Source organism: Chelonia mydas, chromosome 1 (assembly GCF_015237465.2).
Source record: "Chelonia mydas isolate rCheMyd1 chromosome 1, rCheMyd1.pri.v2, whole genome shotgun sequence".
In the NCBI taxonomy this organism is placed as follows: Eukaryota; Metazoa; Chordata; order Testudines; family Cheloniidae; genus Chelonia; species Chelonia mydas.
The window spans coordinates 262,087,297-262,098,825 of NC_057849.1; positions in this window are offsets into that span (position 1 = coordinate 262,087,297).

Here is an 11,529-nt window from a genome sequence, read left to right on the forward strand (position 1 = left end):
GCTTGATTCTCCACTTATTACATCTTGTATAGACATTTCCCATACTGATCTGGTAGCATTTTACACCCTCTTTTCAAAGGTATAAGTGATTCCACAATGTGCAAAGTAATGACGAATTCAATGGCAAAAAACTGTCACAAAGTTCAGGTTGCATGGTGGTACGCCATCCCTTTTGCAGAACACGGAATTGAGCAAAACTCAACTTCTGAAAACCAGGAAATGCAGAGTTAAGCTTGCCCATGCAAATTTAACTCTGCCCTCTTTCAGCAATGCCCCAACCCCACAGTTGCTGAAATGTACAAACTCTTCACCTCCTTTTACAACCCATTCATGCTCACCCACAGGATTCCATCTAACACTATTAAAGGACCAAAAAAACCCCAAAACAAAAAGATAGTTCACGCTGTCATAGTTGAGGTCAACTGCATGTGTATTTCTGCTCAGGGGTTCAACAAGGGCACCCACTATCAGGCTTCCAGCTCTTGCCTCTTTGGTAGAATCATACACCCATCTCCTTTTGGACCATGGCATTCTCAGGCTGAACAGTTCCCTGCTTTCACTGTGTCATTCCCAGCACACATAGGTTGCCCTGCTTGCTTTCTCTCCAGAGTCTGATAACAGTGTAATTGTTACAGACAAAAGTTACCACACAGTTTTCTAAGCAAGCTTACTTTATTCTTAAGGTACAAAGCATTACAAACAAAACATTAAAAAAATGGGTTTCAGAGTAACAGCCATGTTAGTCTGTATTTGCAAAAAGAGAAGGAGTACTTGTGGCACCTTAGAGGCTAACCAATTTATTTGAGCATAAGCCCAATGAAGTGAGCTGTAGCTCACGAAAGCGTATGCTCAAATAAATTGGTTCATCTCTAAGGTACCACAAGTACTCCTTCTCTTTTTATTAAAGAAAATAAGAACCTACACATGCTAATGAGCTTACCAAAGTTCATCCCAATTCTCACAAGAGTTCCAGCAAGTGCTGTCTAAATGCCCCACCCTATGGGTATCCTAGGGGTTACACGTTCGTATTTTCAGCTCAAAACAAGCACCCGCATAACATGTTCAATTTCCTTTTCATACAGTTCAAGAGTCTTTGAACTGGAGTTTTCAGAAGCAGGTCATTTGTATACAAAGAGGCTCTTACCCTAGGACATCGCTTCAAACAGCTGACTTCAGATGGGAACACATTCTTCCCCTCACCTCAGTGTATGTCCTAAGGAAATCCACTTCACATATTGTTCCAAACAGTCCTTTGAACTCCCTCATACCTTCCAGAGATTGCATTAGTCTTGTCTTCCTGGTAAAGAAGTGCCAAACAATCTTGCAACAGTACATAAACATTTGCATTTGTCATACAATGAACTCAGTAAGGTTTATCTTCATTCAGTAAAGTTTATCTTAACTCCATAGGGAGTGTTCAGGATATTGTCTGTCGGGGCACACACCACCTTCCTTCGGTTCCCCTGGCAGCAGCCAATGGGAATTATTTGAATACACCATAGGTTCAGTGAGCACACTGGGTGTTTGGTGTACCTACACAAAATGGTAGAGGCAGTAGTTGGGCCTACTTGGTAAAGGTATATTTGTGACATGAGGATGTGTGTGGATTACTTTGAGGTATGTGACAGAGCTAGGATTATAATCAGAGTAGGTCTATGTTTTGCTCCCAAAACATCCTCCATGGCAGGGCTTGTGAAGGAGGCTCAGAAGGCAGCCTGAGCTGGATGCTGTCTTGCTCAGTGCTTGCACCTAGGGGATTCTACCCTAACTTTTAGAGGGGCTTTTAGATCCCTTTTACACCACTCCAGCCCTTTTACCTGCCTCTGAGGGGCTGGAGCAGGTCCAAAGATCTCACCCCCAGCACCTAAAGTGACCTATTAGTGCTCCATAAGGGGTCAAAGGCAAGGGAATTTTTAGTGGGAGATTTTACTAACAAAATTAAAGCTTTAAGACTTATTAAAGAAAAAGCTGTAAAGAGAAAGCACTATGTTTCCCGGTCCCACTGATTGACAGAGACATTAATAGATTTGAGATTCAAAAGTAAAAACACTACCCCTGTTAAAATCATAGGCCCAACCAACAGCAGCTATTCAAACACACACTCTAAAAGTGAGCCATGACTATTTTAGTGGGAGACAAATATAAGGTGTAGAGGGCTAATGGCTGCAGTGCAGTGGCCTGGAGGTAAAGCTTAATAAGGTGTGACACAGGAGCACTGATAAAAACCTAAACTTTGTTTCCTGGCTCCAGGAACCTGGCATTGCTTAAGGTTACAAAAAGGATGAGTACCTCTGTCACATGACAGTTCAGTATCCACTACCTCTAGTGGCAACTGTTACAAAAGTTACCACAGATGTGTATTCTTTAACATGGTGTTTAATGGGGAGGCAGCTGCATATAAATCAGGACCACTACCAGGTGAGTTAGTCTAGAGGGGTGGTTCTCAAACATGTCTGTAAGGCCTTTTTTTGATGCTACACAGAATGAGATGTTAGAAAACCAAACAGTGAGGGATTGGGTTTTTGGGAGGATCCTTCAGTTATAAGGTTGTTCATGGAAGCAAAACCTGGAGAATCTCTAGAATAGAGCACTGTAACCCAAATAAAGGCACACTGAAGCCTTTGTTACAAAGAAGTCCAAGCCCTCTCTGATGGCCTCTTACAGCTTGGTTCTCCCCATATGGCTGCTTGTTTTGAGTGAGCATAAAGCAAGCCTCATCCCCAGTGTTGTACAATGAATCAATAACTCAAAATTTTCCCAGCTCCTACTCTGCCCTACCCTTTAAACTGTACAGCCTTGTTGTACATTAAGTAATGCTAAAACAATGAGACATAAAAAAAGCTATGAAATGATGTAATTAATGAGATCATGTCACCTAGGGATGCAACACAGTGATGTTTACTGAGTGCTTAGAGAAGTAATGTCAGGCAAGTATTTATTGAGTTCTGTAAAGACAAAAGACTTATGATCTTATATTTACTGAAGTCATATTCACAAGCTGCAGTTACCACAATATTACAGGACAACTGGTGTGATGTCTCTGTGCAGACAAAAGCCCACAACTGAAGTGGGTCACTGTTTGATGTGAGATTTCTTAAGCTCTGAAACCTTGCTTCTCAAACCAATATTTTATGTACAAATTGAGATCTTACACTGAAGACAGATACAGGGATAGCCTCCCAATTAAGTTTCATCTTCCTTTATGCTTTCTCTAAGCTTCACTTGATGATTGTTATAATTATTTATCTGGGTTGCAGAAGAGCCTAGCAGTCCCAGTCAATGATTGGCACTCCAGAGTGCTTGTCACTGTACACTTGTTACTGTATTTCTGTAAATAATTTTTATGAATTTAAATTGAGAAACAAAACAAAAAAAGAGGTAAACAACTTGCACCTTGAATATGGTAACAAATAACATTTCACAGGATAGTTAATAAAATTATAGCAGTTATGCAATATACAACTTGACAAAGACCTGGCCATGCAAAATCAGACAATATTAATAGAGAATATATTAGGATAGGGGGTAACAATTTAAAAAAAAAAATGAAAAAATAGACAAACAGGCCTAAAAGGAAAGGAGAGAGCTGGGAAGAAGGGGGAAAAGCAGACAGGTCAGGTGGAATGGCATTTGACCCATTGCAGCATTGTTTATCAAAATGTATCAAGAAACAGGGTCCACATTTCTTCAAATTCATATCATTGCTGTCTACATCAATGAGCCATTCTTTTGCTGCTAATTCAGGCATACAAATTTAACACTGAGAATTTCATCTTGTTTAATGGCTGGTGCTCATTTTATTTTAAAGTTTGGTCTAGTTATCAATTGTTTTTCAGCCCCAGATTTTAAAGGCAGAGATTTAGCTTCCCTGAACCAGCCTTTTTTAGGATAGGAAAGTTCTCTAGTATTAGGGAGGGTCACAACCATGTATTTTGACCACCTAACCAACATTGTTCAGAGATTTATGAGTTACAAATGCCAAGCACTCAAGAAACCTGCACTGAAGAAAAATGTTTTTACCTACCCCACTAGTAAGCAGTTGAGCAACTGAGTGAGCATGAACCATAAACTTCAGCCTTCATCACCCAAGCACATCAGGTAGTTCAATGTTCCCAACATCTAAGGTGTCACCTCACTAGGAATTATTGAGTCTGTAGTCTCAATAATAGCCCCATAGTAGCTGAGATTGTGTCTACTCTAGTGTCTGACCTCCAGTTAACAACATGACTACCAACAACACTTCATACTCCAATTAAAAAAGTAATGAATTACAAACCACACATCCATTACAGTTCCCTCTTTCATTTTCATGTGGTCTGTGTGTGGAAAGATTAATGAGAAACAATCAACTAATAGAGTTGTCCCATCAGTGACTAGATTCAGTGCTTGTGTGTCCTTTAAATTATTTCTGCCAAGGCATAAACAAAGACCCTTGTGGTCTGTCAGGGTTCCCTCCCCACTCTGAACTCTAGGGTACAGATGTGGGGACCCACGTGAACGACCCCCTAAGCTTATTTCTACCAGCTTAGGTTAAAAATTCCCCAAGGCACAAATCCCTTTTGTCCTTGGACGGTATGCTGGCACCACCAAGTGATTTAAACAAACATTCAGGGAGGGTCACTTGGAGCCTAAGCCCTTACACCCCTTTTCCTGCGGAGGTTTAAGAATAATATCCTAACCAATTGGTTACAAAGTGAGCACAGATCAACCCCCCTGGGTCTTAGGACACTGAAAATCAATCAGGCTCTTAAAAGAATAATTTTATTTAAAGAAAAGGTAAAAGAATCACCTCTGTAAAATCAGGATGAAAGATATCCTGTAAAGTTAAAAGATTCACAAACACAGAGGAACTCCCTCTAGGCTTAGTTCAAAGTTACAAAAAACAGGAATAAGCCTCCCACTAGCAAAGGGAAAATTCACAAGATAAAACAAAAGATAATCTAACACGCCTTGCCCGGCTTTACTTACTATTTTTGTAATATTAGAGACTGGTTCAGGATTGGTTGGAGGAGATGGAGAGAGAACACCCAACAAAAAGCATAAACAAAGACTTCCCCCGCTCCAAGATTTGAAAGTATCTTCTTTCTCCATTGGTCCTTTTGGTCAGGTGCCAACCAGGTTATTTGAGCTTCTTAACCCCTTACAGGTAAGGAGGAATTCTAGGCTACTCTTAGCTGTATGGTTATGACATGGTCCATAGACAGGTTCAGGGGAACCAAAATGGAACATCCCTATAACCAAGCCAGTAGGTGCTAAACGTCTGAGCAGAAAGCTGCTCCTTCCATTTACAGTTTCCTACCCTTGTACTGATTCTGCAGATGGTTCAAACAAGGCTTTGTTTCAGATTTCCTACTGGAATAGGAATACATGCAGAACACTAAAGAAACTTGCACCTTGCAAAATAATGAATGGCATAGCAATATAATTTGTGAAGTATTTAAAACATGGCTCTACCCTAAAATGTGGGGTAGATATTCATTGAGTCTCACCTATTCCCATAGGAAGTGTGCTTAGTTTGCAAGTATTAAATTGCCAGCTCTGCCAATTTAGCATGGGCTCTATCAAGCTGGGTTTTTTCCCCCCCTCATCTCCTGCAGTAATAGAGACCCTCTAGGTCAGTGTTTCCCAAACTTGGGACACTGCTTGTTCAGGGAAAGCAGCAAGGCCCCTATTGGCCGGCACAGCGAACTGCGGCCAGTGGGAGCCGCGATCGGCCGAAACTGCGGATGCAGCAGGTAAACAAACGAGCCCGACCTGCCAGGGGCTCTCCCTGAACAAGCGCCGTCCCAAGTTTGGGAAACACTGCACTAGGTTATCTTGTGACCACAGATATGCTTTTGCATCCCATTACCTTCTGATTATGCTCTCGATTCCTGTGCAATCTCATTACCTTTATGTTGGGTCACATTCATTTCACCAAATTCATAATCTGAAATCAATGGGATTGTACAAATGTAATTGAGGGCATAATTTAGTCTGCAGAAGCTATACAACTGATGCAAAATGATATGCAAGATAGAAAGAACCCAGCTCAACTGTCCAAACCCAGACTGAGTTTGTGGGGCTGTCAGTTAAAAAAAAACCATCTACTGCCTGCAAATTAGATATGGAAATTACTGAACCCAATGAATACCAATAAGGCAGTTGATTTGCTGACATTGCAATTTATTATACTAAACAGATTCCAAGGCCAAAAGGAACCATTGTGATAATCTAGACCGACCTCCTGTACTGGCCAGAGAATTTACCTCAAATAATTCCTGGGGTATCTTTTTTAGAAAAGCATCCAATCTGGATTTAAAAATTGTTAGTGATGTAGAAATCACAAGGACCTTTGGTAAATAGTTCCAGTGGTTAATTACTCACTATTAAAAGTGTACACCTTATTTATAGCCTGAATTTGTCTATCTTCAACTCCCAGCTATTGGATTATGTTTCACCTTTCTCAGCTAAATTGAATGGTTCTTTATTAAATATTTATTCCCATGTAGATACTTATAGACTGTAATAAAGTCACCCCTTATCCTTCTTTTTGTTAAGATGACTCAAGGAGCTCACTCTAGTTTACCACTATAAGGCATGTTTTCTAATCCTTTAATCATTCTCATGACTCTTCTTTCAACCCTCTCCAATTTAATCAACACCCTTTTTGAATTGTGAGCACCAGAACTGGACACAGTATTCCAGCAGCAGTCACACCTGTGCCAAATACAGAGGTAAAACAACCTTTCTGTTTATTCATTCCAGGATCGCATTAGCTCTTTTGGCCACAGCCTCACATGGGGAGATCTTGTTTAGCTGTTTATCCACCACAACCCCCAAATCTTTTTCAGAGTCACTGCTTCCTAGAGTAGAGTCCCCCATCTTGTAAGTAGGGCCTACATTTGATCCTAGATCTGTTTTAATATGTACACAATATTGTTTACTTATGCCCAGTTTACCAAGCTATCCAGACTGCTCTGAATCAGTGACCTGTTCTCTTCATTATTTACCACTCTCCCAATGTTTGTATCATCTGCACACTATCAATGATTTTATGTTTTCTTTCAGGTCATTGATAAAAATATCATCATAGAACCAAGGAACTATCCTTGCAGACCCACTCAATGACAATTCCCCATTTACAGTTACAATCTGAAACTTATCAGTTAGCCAGTTTTTAATCTATTTAATATGCCATGTTAATTTTATATCATTCTAGTTTTTTTTTTAAAATCAAAGTCAAATACCTTGCAGAAATATAAATATATTATGTCAAAACTATTACCTTTATCAGCCAAACTTGTAATCTCAAAGATAGCTATCAAGTTAGTTTGCTGGGATATGTTTTCCATAAACCCATGTTGATGTGAATTAATTACATTGCCATCCTTTCATTCTTAATCAATCCAGTCTCATATCAGCAGCTCCCTTATCTTGCCCAGGATCAATGTCAGGCTAACAGGCCTATAATTACTAAGATGATATCTAAATGATGCTAAGTATACTTAGTATCTACAGAAAAACAAGGAAATGGGAATGCAAGGATAGGCTCAGTTTGAGCTCTCTCCTTTAAAGATCCTGAATTATTCATAGAGCCTGTAGAAGAAACCAATTAGCTCTTCATTTATAAAAGTTTCTAATCTCTGCTTCCAATTTTAGTTCCAAAAGGACTATGGAATCATCTAATATAAGGATATTTGCAGTTTGACAAAGTTCTTACAGAGAATCCTTTCCTTCTACAAAACTCAAACCAACTTTAGCATGCAGGTGAAGTGGACAAGACAAAGGTACTTCCTGCTGCTTGCAATGCACCATTCTTTTCAAGTTTCAGAGTAACAGCCATGTTAGTCTGTATTCGTAAAAAGAAAAAAGAAAAGGAGTACTTGTGGCACCTTAGAGACTAACCAGTTTATTTGAGCATGAGCTTTCGTGAGCTACAGCTCACTTCATCGGATGCATAGCATATCGTGGAAACTGCAGAAGACATTATATACACACAGAGACCATGAAACAAAACTTCCTCACACCCCACTCTCCTGCTGGTAACAGCTTATCTAAAGTGATCATCAAGTAGGGCCATTTCCAGCACAAATCCAGGTTCTCACCCTTCCCCCCCCCCCCACACATACAAACTCACTCTCCTGCTGGTAATAGCCCATCCCTCTTTGAAACCTCTCTTTATAATGCGCATGATAATCAAGGTGGGTCATTTCCAGCACTAATCCAGGTTCTCTCACCCCCCCCCCCCATCATGCGCATTATAAAGAGAGGTTTCAAAGAGGGATGGGCTATTACCAGCAGGAGAGTGAGTTTGTATGTGTGGGGGGGGGGGTGGGGGGAAGGGTGAGAAAACCTGGATTTGTGCTGGAAATGGCCCTACTTGATGATCACTTTAGATAAGCTGTTACCAGCAGGAGAGTGGGGTGTGAGGAAGTTTTGTTTCATGGTCTGTGTGTATATAATGTCTTCTGCAGTTTCCACGATATGCTACACATTCTTTTCAAGTCACTTTACTAGTTTCAAGCCTCTGCACAATTCCCACTTGTCTACACTTCCTCTCATTACCCTGCTTCCCCTCACTCCTCTACTCCCTTATCCTCTCCTCCTCCTCCTATTCTTGGTCTTATCTCTTCCATGTTGCCTCTCCTGCCTGGTGAAGTCCCCCATTTTCCTTGTGCCAAACTTCCTCCTATTCTTTCTTCAAATCCACTTGAACACCACTTTCCTCTTTTAAGCTCTTTTCAGATGGGTCCATATGCCTATTTGTATTTGAGAGAGGCAAGGTAGGTGCAGTAAAAATCTTTTACTGGACCTACTTCTGTTGGTAGGTAAAAGCTTTTGAGCTACACAGAACTGTTCTTCAGGTCTGGGGAAAAGGAATAAATAGTGTCTGAGCTAAATACAAGTTGGGACAGATAGTTAAACATAAGGGGTAATGTTGTAGGATGCCCCTTGAAAAAAGTGGGCAAGTGAGGGTTAGAGTGTTATGCATAAGGAGTTTGAAGAGGGCAAGTAAAGAGCAGGCATTGGGGTGAGTTACAAATTGTTGTAATGAGCTGTAAAACCGGTGTCCATGGTTTCTGGTGTCTATCAGAGCTAGGAGTTTAAGTTCACAAGTTTGTCTTTTGACGATGTTGTGCAGGTTTCCTTTAAAGATGAGTATTGAAAGATCAGAAATGGACTGATCACTTTATGAAAAATTTTCACCAGTGGGTGATATGGAGTTTTTGTCTATCATTTTTCTGTGGGAGTTAATTTGGGAGCATGGTGATTGTCTGGTTTCACCCACATTGTTGTTGGGGCATTTGATGCACTGGAGGTACACCACCTGTTGTGACATGCACATGTATGACCCATAAATCTTGACAGATGGGTATTGATCATTGTTACAATGGAGATTTATCTGCAAGTTTTGCATCTGCTGTTCTGACAGGGTCCAGTGCCACTTTGAATTGGTGTGTCCTGGTCTGTGGGGAGCTTGCTTCTGATGAGCTTGGTGAGGCTGGAGGGTTGATGGAAGGCCAGAAGAGGGAGTTTGGGAAAAGATTTCTTTCAGGACGTGGTCCCCATCGAGTATGGATTGTAATTCTTTGAGGATATCCCCTATGGGTTCCAATGTGGGTCATCCAAGAACAGGGGTGGCAGGTTTGTATACTTTTGGTGGTGCCCAGAACAGGTCCCACCCACCCACCTTGTAAGCCGATATCTATTTTTTAAATGTAAAAATGGACTGGAAACAATAAGCATTTAACAGTTTTCTTATATTGCATGATATGGAGGGTGTGGAGGGGGGAGATGAGGACTCTGGCTGGGGGTGGGGGCCCTGAGGTGAGGCTGGGGATGGGGGGTTTGGGAGGGGGCTAGGGCAGAGGATTGGGCTGCAGGGGGATGAGGGCTCTGGCTGAGGGAGTTGGGAGGAGCTCAGGGCTAGGGCAGAGGGTTGGGGTGTGGACTGCGAGGGGTTCAGGAAGCGGCTCAGGGCTGGGGCTGCAGGTTCTGGGGTGGGGCCAGGGATCAGGAGTTTGGAGGTACAGACAGGCTGCTCCAGAGAGGACTCTCCCCAGCCCTCTCCCCACCAGCCTCAGCAAGCTCTGTAGGGCAGCAGCCCCCCTCTCCAGCACACTCACCCCACACCACTTTCACTGCACATCTGCTAGGTCCCCTGTCAGGTCCAGGAAGCCCCCTCGCATCCACTGCTATCACGTGTGCACCTCCCCCTCCCACAGGTGGCGGCACAGCTGCCGCCTCAGCCTGCCGCCAGCACCACTCCCCTTTTGTGGCCAGCAGCAGCAGGCGAAGGAGCACAGTGCGGCACAGCAGAGCTGGCGCCCAGGCAGCGATACTCCAGGGGAGGCGTGCGAGGGCACCATGGGCACATATAATATTGGTGGAGCCCGGGCACCATGGGCCCATATAACTCATCCCCCCGGCCAAAAACCAATTCTTAAGGGACCCCATTGGAAGCATACCCCCTTTATAACAATTCCCCATTTACAGCTGCAGTTTGAGACCTATCAGTTAGCCAGTTTTTAATCCATGTAACATGTGCCATGTTAATTTTATATTGGTCTAATTTTAATCAAAATGTGGTACAGAAATCCACATATATTATGTCAACATGATCACCTTTATCAACCAAACTTGAAATCTCATCCAAAAAGGTATCAAGCTAGTTTGACAGGATTTATTTTCTATAAGCCCATGTTGATTTGCATTAAGTTACATTAACCTCCTTTAATTTCTTTACTAATCAAGTCCTGTGCCAGACATTAAAGGATTGGGGCCTACCTTATAGCACCCTCTTCCAGCTCTTCCTAGACAAGTTCCAGCTGAGACCACTCTCTCCCCAGGGAAATTCTGCCTGGAGCCATTTCACAGAATCCAGGGAGGGTAGTTTCCAGACAGATTAATTGCTGTGGGTTTTATTTCAACCTTCTTAACAAAAACAGGACCAAACCTTCACAGCCTCTCCCATCAGAGTCTGTAGGGATTAAATCCCTTACTCCAAGCCTGTCCCTTACCCAACAAGTTCATCAACCCCAAAGTTCCTGGTTCTTATCTTAGAGGCTTTGTGATACCAGGACTTTCCCCAACCTTCCTTTTACCTGTCTGTACTTTTCCTCCCAGCAGTTGCTCCAGGTTCTGACAGACATTGCAACCCCCTTCTGTTTCCTGCTCCTCTTTTTATGAAGATCAGCCAATTAAGTGTGATGGTCTTTTCCCAGGTGCAGCGGCTGGGCTAATTAGCCAGATACCCAGTGGTGGACTTCTGACTCAGGGGAATGGTATCCCTTTTTCCTTCACGCAGATGCTTCATGCTTGATTATCTTGCCCGGGGAGTAATGTCAGGTTGATAGACCTATAATTACCTGATACCTTGTACATTGATCTCCTGCTTCATTCTCCCTTTTGTTTGTTTTACCCAACTATTATCTCTCACAACATGCTAAGATTGCAAACTCTTTGGGGCATGGACTGTCTTTTTATTTACATATGTGCAGCGCCTAGCACAATGGGGCCTGGAAGCTCTAGGCACAACTACAATAC